Genomic DNA, 14,123 nt, shown 5'->3' with positions numbered 1-14,123 from the left:
GACTTGAAATTTTGTAGGATGACTCAAATTTATGCATTTAATTGAATCCATTTTGAAATTATCCATGATGATCAATAGGGAAAAAGATATTATCGCTCAAAGTAGACTACTCAATAAAATCTGCATTTGTGCCTAAAATGCACTTCCAGCTCACCCCTCAAAATGGGTACCTCATAAACTTATCCAAATTGAATTTTGAATGTTTCACATCACCGAATAGGCCAAATGAAAGGTGTGGGATATGAATCCCGAGCCTTACCCTCTGAAAATCAACTGGCTCCATTTTACCCCCTTGCTAACTAGGCCTTTCAAACTGACTTATTTGGAGATGCAAAGCAAAAATTTGAAGTGGGCCTCAAAAATTTGACTCAATTTTAAATACTCCCAACATAACATTTGCTACCAAATACTCTAAAATAGCCAACCATAGGTGTCTTACCGGTCCAATACTCATAAGGAGTTTTATCGTTACCTTTCTTGATGATTACCCGGTTCATTGTGTAGACTGCAGTGCTCACTGCTTCTCTCCAAAAGGTGTCAGCTACATTACCTTGAATCAACATGGTTCTAGCTGCTTCAACCATAGTCTGGTTATTCCTCTTTGCTAGGCCATTCTGTTGTGGAGTCTAGGGGGCAGATAGTTGCCTCTTGATGCCATGTTCTTCATAGTACTTGTTAAATTCACCGGAAGTGAATTCTCATCCTTGATCAGTTCTCAGGCACTTGATCCTTTTACCGCTTTCCTTCTCTACTAATACTCTGAAAGCTTTGAACTTTACAAAAGCTTCAGACTTATCTTTCAAGAATGTGACCCACATCATTCTTGAGTAGTCATCAATGAGAATCATGAAGTACCTATCACCCTACGTACTCCTAGATTTCATAGGACCATACAATCAGTATGCTGGTATTAGAGCACCACCGGTTGTGCTCTTCCGATCATCTGGTAATGTATACTACAGATATCTTCTCCACTTCTCTTCTTCTCCCCCTTTGACAACAATGCCAAAGTGGGGGCACAAGCTTCCTTGTTCCATTATGCTGCTCCCCCTGTGGAGTAGCATCCTTCAAACGGTTCAATCCCGACCATTGAGCACATTGCATTAAATGCAACAATCTTGATCCAATCTCAAGACATTCTCCATCATTCATTTTCCACCAATTTCATGGCAGCTGATAACCCACCATATGGTGAGAACAACCAGTATCAATGATCCACCCATTTCAAGAGCATTGTTGTCATATGGTGAGAATTGCCACTGTCAATGATCCACTCATTGGAATTATCAAATCGGGAGACAAGAGCCTTCTTATCTGACATATCTTCTTTGACAGAAACAAACACAATATCTTCATTTTCTTCATCTTCTGATTCCTCATCTGTGACACCTTCATCAATTGCCACAAAACAGTTTCTTCGGTTTCCTCCTTTGAATTTCTTGAACCTTTCTGGTTTTTCCTTGTTGTCACCATTAGGATAGTTTATAGCAATATGTCCTATCCGGTTGCAAGAAAAGCATTTCAAAGGGAGCTTACCTATATATTTGTTGGTTCCTTTAGGAAGTTTCCTGGCAAGAAGAGCTTCAAATGTGATCAAAATCTCCTCATCATCCATTTCTCTACTCTGTCTTGGTTCACCACTAGTGCTAGCTTCTTTTCCTTTTCTGGATGGTACAACAGAAGCTTTACAAGCTGATTCAGTCTTTTGAACACTGCCATCAAAACCATTTAGCTCATAGGCTGTCAATTTTGCAATGATGGAGTCTAGGGATACCTTAGTCTTGTCTATTCATCTCAACTCTTGAATAGAAGCAACCCTTATTGCATAGACCGGTAATAAGGATCTCAGGACTTTGCTTACCAGAGTGGAATCTTCCATTTTACAACCTACACTCTTGATATCTCCAGCAACAATTTTGATTCTTATTCCATACTGTTGAATGGTCTCACCTTCAACCATTCGCATGTCTTCAAAATTTCTTCTAAGGCTTTCTTCCTTAGCTTGTTTTACATGCTCATCACCGCCATATATATTTTCAAGAGTATCCCATACCTCTTTGGGATTTACCTTATCTTGGACATCAATAAACTCAATGTCAGATAAACTACTAATTAGGGCTTCCATGACTTGCCCATTCTCCTACATCTCTCTCTTTTGATCATCGGTGAGAGTACCGGTAGGAGAAACATAGGCATTCTCAACATAACTCCAGTGTTGAGCACCCATGCTTCTGATGTATATCTTCATTCTGTCTTTCCATATACTGAAATTTTCTATGTCGAACTTTGGACCTTCCCTCTTCATCATTAAACTGGGATCTTTACCTCAAGCGGTCAAGCTTATAACATAGAGGACCTGGAGGACACTTTGATACCAATTGACAACTCAATGATGAACAGATAGTACCAAACTGGTACTGAGAGGGGGGGTGAATTAGTACAGAGAAAAATCATAATCCTAAACTGGTTTGTCAGCAAACACTATGCTTTTACAGACAAACAGTAACCCTGGTCTTAAACAGAGTACAACCGACAAAACCCAGAATAATTGAGACAAGCATAAACCGGTTGACACTTATCTTCTCACACAATCTAATACTTCATTTCCATTTCATCCTAGTGCATGAACAGGTAATCTATCATCAAAGACATATATATAAACAACTAGATCAACATGATTCACCGCTTAACAGAAAACAACATATCATCACATGAAAAGGACATCACATATGACACACATATTTTTCACATGGAAACCCAACTGGGATAAATCATGGTGGGGATGAATACCCACAAGCTTGTTTTTGAACTCTTTAGAATTCCGCTCTGTTAGGAGCTTTGTCCGCTCTATTAGGAGCTTTGTCCGGTTAAAGACTGATACAATAGGTTTTGTTAGGAACTGATCCTATTAGGGATCACCCAGTTAAGGGATGGCTAGAATACCCGGTTAAGGGTTAAAGCCTGTTAAAGGTTACCTTGTTAGAGGATTTCAAGAACTTAATGGATTTGAGTCACCCTGTTAAAGGATTTATAGCAAGCTGGTTAAAGCTACCCTATTAAGGGATTTCCTAACCATTGAAGTGGCTAGAGATCAACAGATATTACAATGATCTGGTAACAACACTCAATGCCAATGCAAATCCACTTTAGCTCTTCTTCACCTTCTGCACTTACACTTTATAGGTATCACTTCACTCTTCTGGTCTGGCAAGAATCATGTATCTCTGCACTTCGATACTCACACACAACTTTTGCCAACAACCTCAGAAAGAAACACAACATTGACCTTATAGGAAAATAGATAGGTCAGTAGCATAAACCCTAAACCCTAAACCTGTTAGGTTAAGGAATTCAAATAGTTCAATCCTGACCGTTGATCACACTGCATTAAATGCAACAGTCTTGATCCAATCTCAAGACATTCTCCATCGTTCGTTTTCCACCGATTTCATGGAGACTAATAACCCATCACACGTTATCACTGTTTATAGACTTCGCACATTCTTGAGGTAGATAGGAACAATATCCTTCATGCAAGATCCTTCATGCGCACAAGGTTGACATGGCACCATGATCTATTCTTCGTTATAATGCTAACTCATCACACAAAGTCACCGATTGAGTCACATAGGCTTGAGACACTTCAACTAGAAACCCTGAAGATGTGACTACCAACCGGTAGTCATACAAAGCTTCCATGTGCCGGTTCCCATAACCACATGCCGGTTCACCTTAAGCAAACACACCACTTTACTTTGGCACAAATGCCAGTTCAGTGTTATACCAGTTCTCATATATACCAGTTCTCTCCTCTTCAACATATTGACATCAATGACAACATACAATGTCATTATGTCCTCATACCGGTTCACATAATGCCAACAGATACACCGATTGCTTTCTTTACAGTAATCCCGTCTGCCCATAAGGCTAACTTGAGTTTCTGATCCCAAGACCTTTTATTTTGCTCAAGAATTTTCTTTATAATATTCAGGAGGCTTTTATTGTTAGATTCTACTTGGTCATTTCCTTGTGGATTGTATGGTGAGGAATAAGACATGATAATTCCATGACTAGCACAAAATGCAGTGAATTCCTCTAATCTGAAGCTCATAGCATTATCCATTATCAATTTTACAGGCACACTAATTTGTGTTATCACATTATCCATCAGAAATTCAATGACAACTTTACTAGTTTCCCTTTTAGTGGGTATGGCCTCAATCCATTTTGTAAAGTAATCGGTAGCCACCATGATCCATCTATGACATCTACCTGATTTCTCTGCTATCTCCCTAATAAAATCAATGCCCCACTAGACAAAAGGGGCTTCCACTGTAACAGGGTTAAGGGGTAAAACTCCTTCATACTTCAACTTAGAATAAATTTTTTGACATGGATCACACTTCTGAACATGCTCATGGGCATCTTTAAACAAGGTGGGCCAATAGTATCCTGCCCTGACTATTTTACCAACTGTGGTCTTGGTTGAGTAATGACCTCCACATACTCCATTGCGCATTTTTGTTAGCATCTCTCGAGCTTGGGAATCATCTAGGCACATTAGCAATACCCCATCTCTATTTCACCAATATAAATCACCTTGAATAAGGACATATTTTTGAGACTTGAATTTCAATGTCCTTCTCTGATTCTGAGTCATTCCTTCTGAATAAGTTGCATCTCTCAGAAAATGCACTACTTCTGAGTACTAAGGCTATCTCTCAATACTAGTAACTAGGATTTCCTTAATTTCAACATTATTGACATCAACATCAACAAGATTTGATTAAGCCATCAACTTAGCAAGGCCTAGGCCTCTTACCAGTTTAGCAATCTTGATTTCTAAATCAAACTCTTGTATTTGAGTTATCCACCTACACAGTTTGCCAGTAACCTCAGACTGAGATAAAATATCCTTAACAGCTGCATGTGGGACATAAGAAACTATTTTTGCATTTACAAGATATGGCCTAAATGCTTTTACAACCTTGACTAGAGCATATGCTTGCTTCTCCATGATTTCATATTTCAACTCAGCAACTTGTAGGGATTTTCTATAAAAAGCAATTGGATGTTCATAGCCCTCACCATCCTTTTGAAGCAAAACTGCTACTATCGTGTGATAAGAAGCAAAAGAAAATAACAAGAAAGGCTTACTGTAATCAGGAGATTTCAACACTGGTGCCTCCTGAATAGCCTTAACTTTGTCAAAAGCTTGTGCAGCTCCTTCATCCCAAGAGAACTTTGCATCCTTTTTAAGTAATTTGACAATAGGCTTAACAATTTCAGCAAAGTTAGCTATAAATCTTCTGACAAAATTTACCTTGCCCAAAAAAGTCTCTATTCCTTTAATATTCTTTGGCTCAGGTACATTATTTATAGCTTCAATCCTTTCAAGGTTTATTCTAACCCCTTCCTTAGAGACAATATGCCTTAGTAACTTCCCTTCAGTGACAACAAAATGACATTTCTTTGGGTTCAAGGACACACCAAACACCAGAGCCTTGCTAAAAATCTTTTCCAAATCACCGCAGTGGTCATCAACTTTCTTTGAGAAGCATGTTAAATCATCCTGGTAAACAACCATGATGATGTTGATAAATTCCTTAAAAGATACATCCATTTCTCTCTGAAAAGTAGCTCCAACATTCTTTAGGCCAAATGACATTCTCACATAAACATATGTCCCCCAATGGGTAGTAAAAGAAATCTTGAATTGCTCAGCCTCTTTTACTAATACCTAATTATATCCTGAAAACCCATCCATCATGGACAACAAATCACAGTCGGTTACTCTTTTCAACATAGCCTCCATATTGGGGGAAGAATAATTGTCTTTCAGAGAGGCAACATTCAATTTTTTGAAATCAACACAAAGTCTTATGTCCTGATTGTTTTTCTTGACAGGGACTAAATTGGACACCCATGAAGAATGTCTTATAGGCTTGATAATCCCCCCTTCTCTCAACTTGATTAATTCTTGTTGCATCTTGGTCTCCAAAAGGGGGTTGATAGGTCTCTGCTTCTATTGAAAAGGCCTAGCATCTAGATGCAAAGGAATTTCATGTTGAAATAAGTCTTGTTTATATGCCTTTAGGTCCTCATAAGACCAAGCAAAAACATGCTTGTATTTTCTTAATAAGTTAATGAGGTTTGTCTTAAAATGGGGAGGTACATTCTTCCCAATATATACCAACTTAGGAAATGATTCTGTCCCTAAGTTCACTTCTTCCAAATCTTCTATTTTAGTGGTTGACTCTTGGTGCAAATGACTATCATTGTAGCTGAACATACCCTCCAGTTCTACCAATCCTTTGGGTATTTCATTAGTTTCTAACTGAACCATGTCATTTCCGAATACTATTTCTCTATCATCCAATACTTCTACTAATGCATTGCAATCAATTTTCTATCCATCATAATCATCAATGCATTGTATAAATCTGAGTATATCATCATCATCTACAAATACCTGCCAAATACACACATTATTCGAAATAGTAGGTCTAGCTTTAACCTCAACTATAGATACACCAGTCAATGTTACATCATCATTTTCAATGCAACATTAGCTAAAAAGTCCACCATAATGTTCATTGATCTTTCAATCTAGTCAATAGAAAATGCATCAAAATACTCAGTTACATCCCAAACAGCATGTTTGTACCTTTTCAAATGGTCATTCTTTGATGCATATTTTTCCCTTATATGGCAAACTACCAATTCTGAATCCCCAAATACTCTTAATGACTGAATTCCATGCTTCTTAGCAATTTATAGCCTCAATAATAAGGCCTCATATTCAGTTGTGTTGTTTGTACATTAGAAAGCCAACATAAAAGAGTATTTGAAAGTGATACCTAGTGGGGACACAAAAAGTACTCCTGCTCCAGATCCTTCTTTAGAGCATGCTCCATCAAAGTACATGTGCCACAAGCCTTCTTGTTGAGATTCCAATTCATTGACAATGGGATCAATATTCTTCAATTGAGGTTGAGTTGGTTGTACTCTAAAATTGTCAAGGTACACATCAATCATACAATTTAACATATTAGGGTTTATTTTCTCAATAACCTTTGGGCCACATGGTTCCTTGTACAACTTGAACTGATTTCCATTCACTGGGATAGTTGCATATGAAAGGTCTAATTGAACATTCCCCCCAACTGCTACAGTCCATTGCCTGGATAACAACATTCCATAGTGAGGTTTAGTGTCAGTCACTATAACATCCATCTTGTAAGTGGCTTCAGGGAACACTACTATTTTTACCTCTACATCCTTCATTGTACCTACTACAGGTCCTTCTCTATTATCCATGGCATAACCTTTCCCATACACAGTACTCACTGATAATCCACTTTCCTTCATGACACCATATGGCATCACATTTGCAGCAACACCGGAATCTATCATACAATTTTTAATTAACCTATTATTTACTTATAAAGTTAATAAAAAGGATCAACTTGGGAAGGTTCATGAGTGATTGTTGTGTTATCATTGTTTAAAAATGGGTTTTCTTTTCCCATAATTGGCTAAGTTTTTGAAATTTTGAGTTAGACACACTATCAACTGCTTCAAGCTCTGTGTTAGGTCTTAAGGGTTTAGGGTTTTAATTTTAAATCATTCAATGTTTGATCAAAACCCTCTGGTTTCTATTCCTTCGTTACTTTATCCACTTAAGTAATGGGTCTTAGGGTCGTATGTGGTGTCCCCACATGTCATTTGCCTAGGCAGTTGTCGAATTAATCATAAAAATTTATGCCTTATGTCTTTTCTTCCTAATGTTGTCAGGCCCAGTAAGTTGTACGCAGCTCTTAGATGGATCTATGGTTTTCACTATTAAGTTAGGCAAAGTTGCGTGTGGTTTAAGACTCATGAAATGGTGAAAGGGAAATGCGTTCTAAATGGTGCATTTGGTCCGGTTTTAAAATGGCTTCATCTCATTCAAGATCTAACGACTAGCGTTATTTCGCAGCCGAAACTTGCAAGTGAAATACCTTTTGCGAAATGGCGAAAGCGTTTGGTGGGACCCTACAGCGAAGACTTTCTAAGTGACTAAAAGGTGATCAAGTCCAATCTGGTCTGACGGTTCATGTTGTTTCGTGGTTGATAGATGCTTGAAGGTTATGCTCTGTGAAACACTGAAAAGGTTTTTCGGTCTACGAAAAGGGAGTTTTTTATAAGGGCATAACAAATGCGCAAGTTTCATTTGATCTAATAGTTAGCACAGCTTCGTAGGAGGGAGATGCTCAATAGTTAGCTTTTGCGAAGTAGTGAAATGACATGGCACTCCAAGCAGACGGTCCAGCTGGTCGAGAGAGTGAGTAAGATGATGGCACATGGCAGAAGATCAAAATAGTCAGCAAGTCGGATCTAAGGATTAAAAGGTGGGTCCCAGAGGTGAGTCATGCCATGGGATAAGAAGTGACCTGGTAGATACAGGTGGCAAGGATGAGATGGAATCTAGTGTTTTCTCTCAGAAAATGAAAGGTTGACATGTCAGTTTGAAAGTGACTAGATGTCAGGTGGATTAAGTTGAGTCAGAGGGCCCACGTCTGCCGAATTCAATTATGTTGTTAAGCATCAAGCAAGTCAAATATAATCTAGCGGCCCACGTGAATTCGCAATGATAAAGTGCTCATGTTTTATGCCTTGCGAAACAACGAAAAGGTTTTTTGGGACTTGAAGATAGATAAAGCATGAAGTTAAAAGGGGATCAACTCCATTTTGATCCAAGGGCTCACGTTGTTTCGTGGTTGCGAACCAACCGAAGGATAAGCCTGCAAAATAGCGAAAGGAAGAAGGTTCATCTAGGTGTAATGCTAGATGGTAACATGCCGATTGACACGTGGTCTTAGAAGAAGTTGAGGGCCCGCCAAGGTGTAATCAGTGGTTATAAGGGAAAGACATGTGGCTGACGTTGAACTAAACTCAAAGAGTTTTCCAAAGCTAATGGTTGACTGCCATGTGGTAGTCAGTAACTAATGAGAAAGTGGCATAAGTCAATAAAGCATAAGGGTCTCCCTTAAAGGATGGTCATCTCCGATCTGATCCAACGCTTCGCGTTGTTTCGTAGCTCTAAGTTGAAAGTAGTTTAAGCTATGTGAAATAGCGAAAGACCGTTAGCCATCAAGATAAAGGCATGGTTAATGAAGAAGCTGACGGTCTTGGTAAGAGTTAAGCATCGAGCAATTAAAGTTCTATCTAACGCCTGGTGTGGCTTCACAAAGGAAAAGTGCTCAGAGGATAAAGCCTAGGAAATGGCAAAAAAGAGGTAGGGCCCGACGTGAAAGCAAAGCTATTAAGTCAGTGTAAAGGATGATTAAGTTTCTTTTGATTGGATGGTTGGCGTGATTTCATTTAATGGAATCGCCTGAAGGTTATGCTTTGCAAAACAGTGAAAGAGCGAAAGGAAAGAATGTGCAGGTATGTTGTGACCCATTGGAGCAAAAAATTTGAATTCTCTCATGAATTCAATTCTGAAGGGATGACCGAAGCATGTGGTATCAATGTTGCAGTTAAGAGCCTGAGTACCATATATGATCTCCTATTGATTGAGTATAGGTATCATTCCAAAGAATTGTTGCAGAGGAGCAATTGCAGAGCTATTTTCTTCAAATACAAAGCAAATTCATTCAGTTGCAGAGTAGATTCCTTCAAGCTGAAACAAGTTTTCTTGTACTCTTGCTTGGTAATTTCTTAGCAGTGTGTGTCTCAATTGAGGTCTTGATTTTGTCATAGAACCAGTTGGGGTAATAGTTTAAATTGCTTGCATATTTTAAGATGGCACCTAAGAGAGAATTTTTAGGGAAAGTTAATTACTAGGGAAGGGCCATTTGTGATGATTTTCTCGAGCACTTGACATTGTCAACTAATTAAGCATCAAAGGTGAAAGAATTAGTGCCAAGAGCTCCTCGTTTGAAAATAGGAGAAGGGTTATATGACAAGGGTAACTGGTTGAGAGACCCATAGGTTGGGTTGTCTGGGTTGGGGTTGTTCAAAGTTGGATTTGGCATGATAAATTCCCTAGCCCCACAGAATAGCATCTGGGAGTTAGATGTTGGAAAATTGGTAGTTCTAGGAGTATTCATGGATATGGATCTCCTAACTCAAATCACACATAATTATGATCCAGTCACAAGAAGCATTAGGGATATAAATGGGAAGGCCCTTATTAAAATCAATAATGAGGAATTCGGAGGTTCTTTTGGGCTTAATGAGTTTACCAATTTCCTAGAGCCTATCAATTTCAAATCACTAGCTCAAGTATATAGTGCACAAAGGAACCACCTTAGAAATGGGCCTCTTAAGGAATTTTTTGTGAAAATAGGTAGGTTGATAGTTGTAGGACCCAACATTGAAGAGCCTTTCTCATTGAATCTATTCACCCTTAGGGCTAAGGGAGTGTATTGGTCACTTTGCCAAATTTTGGGAGAGGATGCTGAGGCAAATATGCCCAATCATTACATGCTAATGATTGCTCAGATTTTGAATCCTTCTCTTGCAGTAACCTTTGATTATGCTTCTTTTATTACTGATGCTATCCATGGAGGGTTGATAGGAATAAAGAATGGGAAGGTGGATAGGCCTTTTGGATGGTATTCACTCCTCATGCATCTGTTTTTGTTCAAAGGTGGTGATTATTTTGCAAGTGGAATGGACCTTATAAAAGAGAAGGATGGAGAAAAGATGCCAGTGCAACTATGGAGTACATTGCTGTCATGGGACAAAGATGATGCTAGTTTCTTAAAATTTGATAAATGTTTTGCATCAAAGATTAGAAATCTCCTCTGTTCAGAAAACCCAAGAATCCCCAAGGTTCTTTTAGAATTTATTAGACCAAAAGAATTTGCAGAAAATATAAAAATTGTCCATAATTGGGGTGATATTTACTTATACCCTGTCTCCACAGTATTTAGAGTATTTGGTTTTAGAGGCACTCCATTCTTATTGCCCTATTAGGTCCCTCTCAAAGTGGGAATTACAGAAGTCCTCAGACAAATTGGTAGTGTGCAAGAGGCAGAGCTGACAGGCAGGGGTAAAGGGACTATTTTCCCTATGATTACTATAGCCCACCAATTTGTAATAACCAAGGGAGGTTGGAATTGTTTTGAGGATTTTCTCAAACCTTATCATTTGCCAACTACAATATCTAGGTGTGCCAATCGAGAAGATTTATTCAATGGAATGTTTAGAAAGAGAGCAATATGCAAAGGTAGACCCCATCAATTTCAGTTTCCTGAAGACCTCATTAGAAATGAGTTTGATCTCGATGAGCAGGAGCTAAGGAAGGAAAAGTGGGTGGCTTATAAAAAGGCCTTAGATTTTGTACATCAGTTTGATGCCAGCTATGACCCATTGTCTAGCTTTTTCCCTTTTGAGGAGAAAATAAAGTTCCTAATTCTTTGCTTTGAGGATGTAATGCAGACTCTGAAAGAAAAGAGGGAGGTTGTGATTAAAAATAGCCCTGAAATGGCAAGAATGGTTCTAAGTAGGTTTGCCTCTACTAGAGCAATCCCTCTTGGTGACTATACATTGCACAATAAGTCTAATTATAGTGTACTGATGCCTACAACAGGGGAGCCCTCTACCTCCAAAGGAAAGAGGAAGATACAAGATGTCATTGACATCCAAGAGAGCCCAAAGAAGCAGAGAGTAGGAAAAGAGATACAATTTGATACACTCTTGTACTCTCCATCCCAATCCCCTATTCATATAGGAGATGAACAGGCAGCAACTGAGCAGCTAATACAGTTAGGTAGCCTGGGAGAAATAGCCTACACATATGATGAATTGGAAGAAGGAATGCCAGAAGAGCCCCTTGCTGCTGAGATGAACATCACTACCAATGAGTTTAAGGGCCAGGAGTGGGATCCTGAGATCAAACTGGCCATTGAGGACTTCTTGGCTGACAATAACTTTGTTACATCAGGAGCATTCATGCAATTTGTATGGAAGCAATATATTGACAAATACAATGCAAGATGTGAGAAGAGAAAAGGTGAGCAACCTCACAAAGATCCAGCTCTGGTGGAGGAGGATATAAAGCAAGAAATGATGGATGAGTTTAAGACCATCACTCCTGAGCAAGGAAGAGATATGGTGGCACAGGCTGGAGTACTCATTCTCCCTGAGTGTGACATAGCAGATGCCTTGGTACTGGAGGCAGTGAGAAAAGAAACCAGACCCATGGAGGGAATCACTTTTAGCAAAGACAATGCTGCACTAGTCATGTGGTCTCTTAAGAGAGATGATAATAGGAGAAATAAGGACACCCCAGGGTCAAGTTACCATGGTGGAATGATAGTGAAAAGAGTGCAGAACACCGGGGTAGTGGAAGCTACTAGCACTGTGTTAGAGACTGCAAAATTTAGTGTTGCAGTAGCAGAAAGGGAAGCTAAGGAAAAAGAAGACCTCCAAGTCAAGTTGGAGATAATTTTGAAGGCTTACAACAATGCTAAAGAAGAGGTAAGGGGTAAAGATAGCATTATTGCCAAGCTGCAAAGCTAGTTGACAAGACAGTACCATCAGGGTGAGTCTTCAACACTGATGATCTCCTCTTCTCCTGAAAGACCTCCACCCACTAGCCCTATTATTGAGTTCCCACCATCTCCAACACCTTCTAGTTCTCAAATGGTTGAGATTACTCCCCAAGAATTGGAGAATTTTAAACAAGCTCAGGCCTTGTATGCCAAGAAGTATGAAGAAAGAGTAAGGGCTACCATCTCAAGTTTTGCAGATACCATGAGTGCCTCACTATTATATAACAACATAAGCAAGATTTTGGATATGTGGAATGAGCTTAATGGAGATAAGGCCATTTTGACACCTATTTTTGACAAGTGGAAGCCTAGAGAGAAGGATTTGGAGCTTATTTGTGTATCTTATGATGAAGCAGGGGCTGATCCTACCATCAAATTCACTTGTGACACCACCAAGGACTTAGTAAAATTGGTAGAAGGGGTGGATAATGCTGAAAGGAAAATCAACTTGTACAAAAAGGAGTACACTAATCAGGTTTTTGAATTGATTCCAGGAGTTTTTGTTAGCCCAAATCAATTGAAGGAAAAACAAGTGTGGCTTAAGGAATTAGAGGCCAAACTATCAGCCAGAATAAAAGGAATTGTTGATTTAGATGATGCTTCCTTTTTTGTTGTAACAATTCAAGAGATAGAGAAAATCAAATCTCATTATGGTTTTCTCAATTCAGAGGTCAACAAGATGAGAAATTCCTGGAAGAGGTTAACCAAGGCAAAGACAAAAGTGATTAACTTTGCATGGCCAACTGATGATGTGTACAATGAGTGGACAAGAAAATATGCCATCCAAGATGTAGAGCAGTTAGAGGGCACTCCTGAATAGTTAGAAGAGGTTGCAACCATACAACAAGTAGAAGAAGCTGCAGAGGTCGAAAAGGACTTGTAACTGCTTTTGTAAAAGATCTTTGTAACTTCTTCTTGAGAAGAAATGATTATAACAAATTCTCCTAGGAAATTCTGAAGCTATGTGCATCCATATTGTTATAAATGGATACCAAGACTAGTAGAGAGAGGATCACAAATAATTGTAAGAAAACACTATAGAAATTTATCTGAGCTTTTCTAAGTTTAATGGAGAATATTCGAAAGTTTTTGTAATACTTTCTTGAAGATAATATCAATATACAGACCATTGGTTTTGAGTTAAAACTTTGTGTCATCTTCAAATGTGTTTGAAATTGTTTACTGGTTTCATTCTAAATAATCCAGGGTTATTTTGTTTGAATAGGGGTTGTAAGGCAACTTTCAGTAGATGTTCTTGTTAGCTTTTCTCTTCAGGAGGGAAATTAAATATGTGAGGATCACTTCTACCAGTAAATTCCTGGTGAGATATTTGAATCTTGATGAGCATATTTTAATTTGGTGTGCATAAATTCTTATATGTGTCAAGCATATATAGGGATCTACAGAAGCCAAACTAATGGGATATGTATAGGTATTTGACTGTGAGAGTATTGTTTGAACTTAGATGACTCTGTGACCTTGGATAAGGCACTAGTATAGATTGAGGTTGTCTATTACATGTTTTGTAGGTCAAATTCTGAATATGAGTATAATTTTCATTCCTTTGTTTTA

This window comes from Cryptomeria japonica, chromosome 9 (assembly GCF_030272615.1).
Source record: "Cryptomeria japonica chromosome 9, Sugi_1.0, whole genome shotgun sequence".
Taxonomy (NCBI): domain Eukaryota; kingdom Viridiplantae; phylum Streptophyta; class Pinopsida; order Cupressales; family Cupressaceae; genus Cryptomeria; species Cryptomeria japonica.
The sequence above is the reverse complement of the archived record's forward strand: the minus strand, read 5'-3'. Positions refer to the sequence as shown.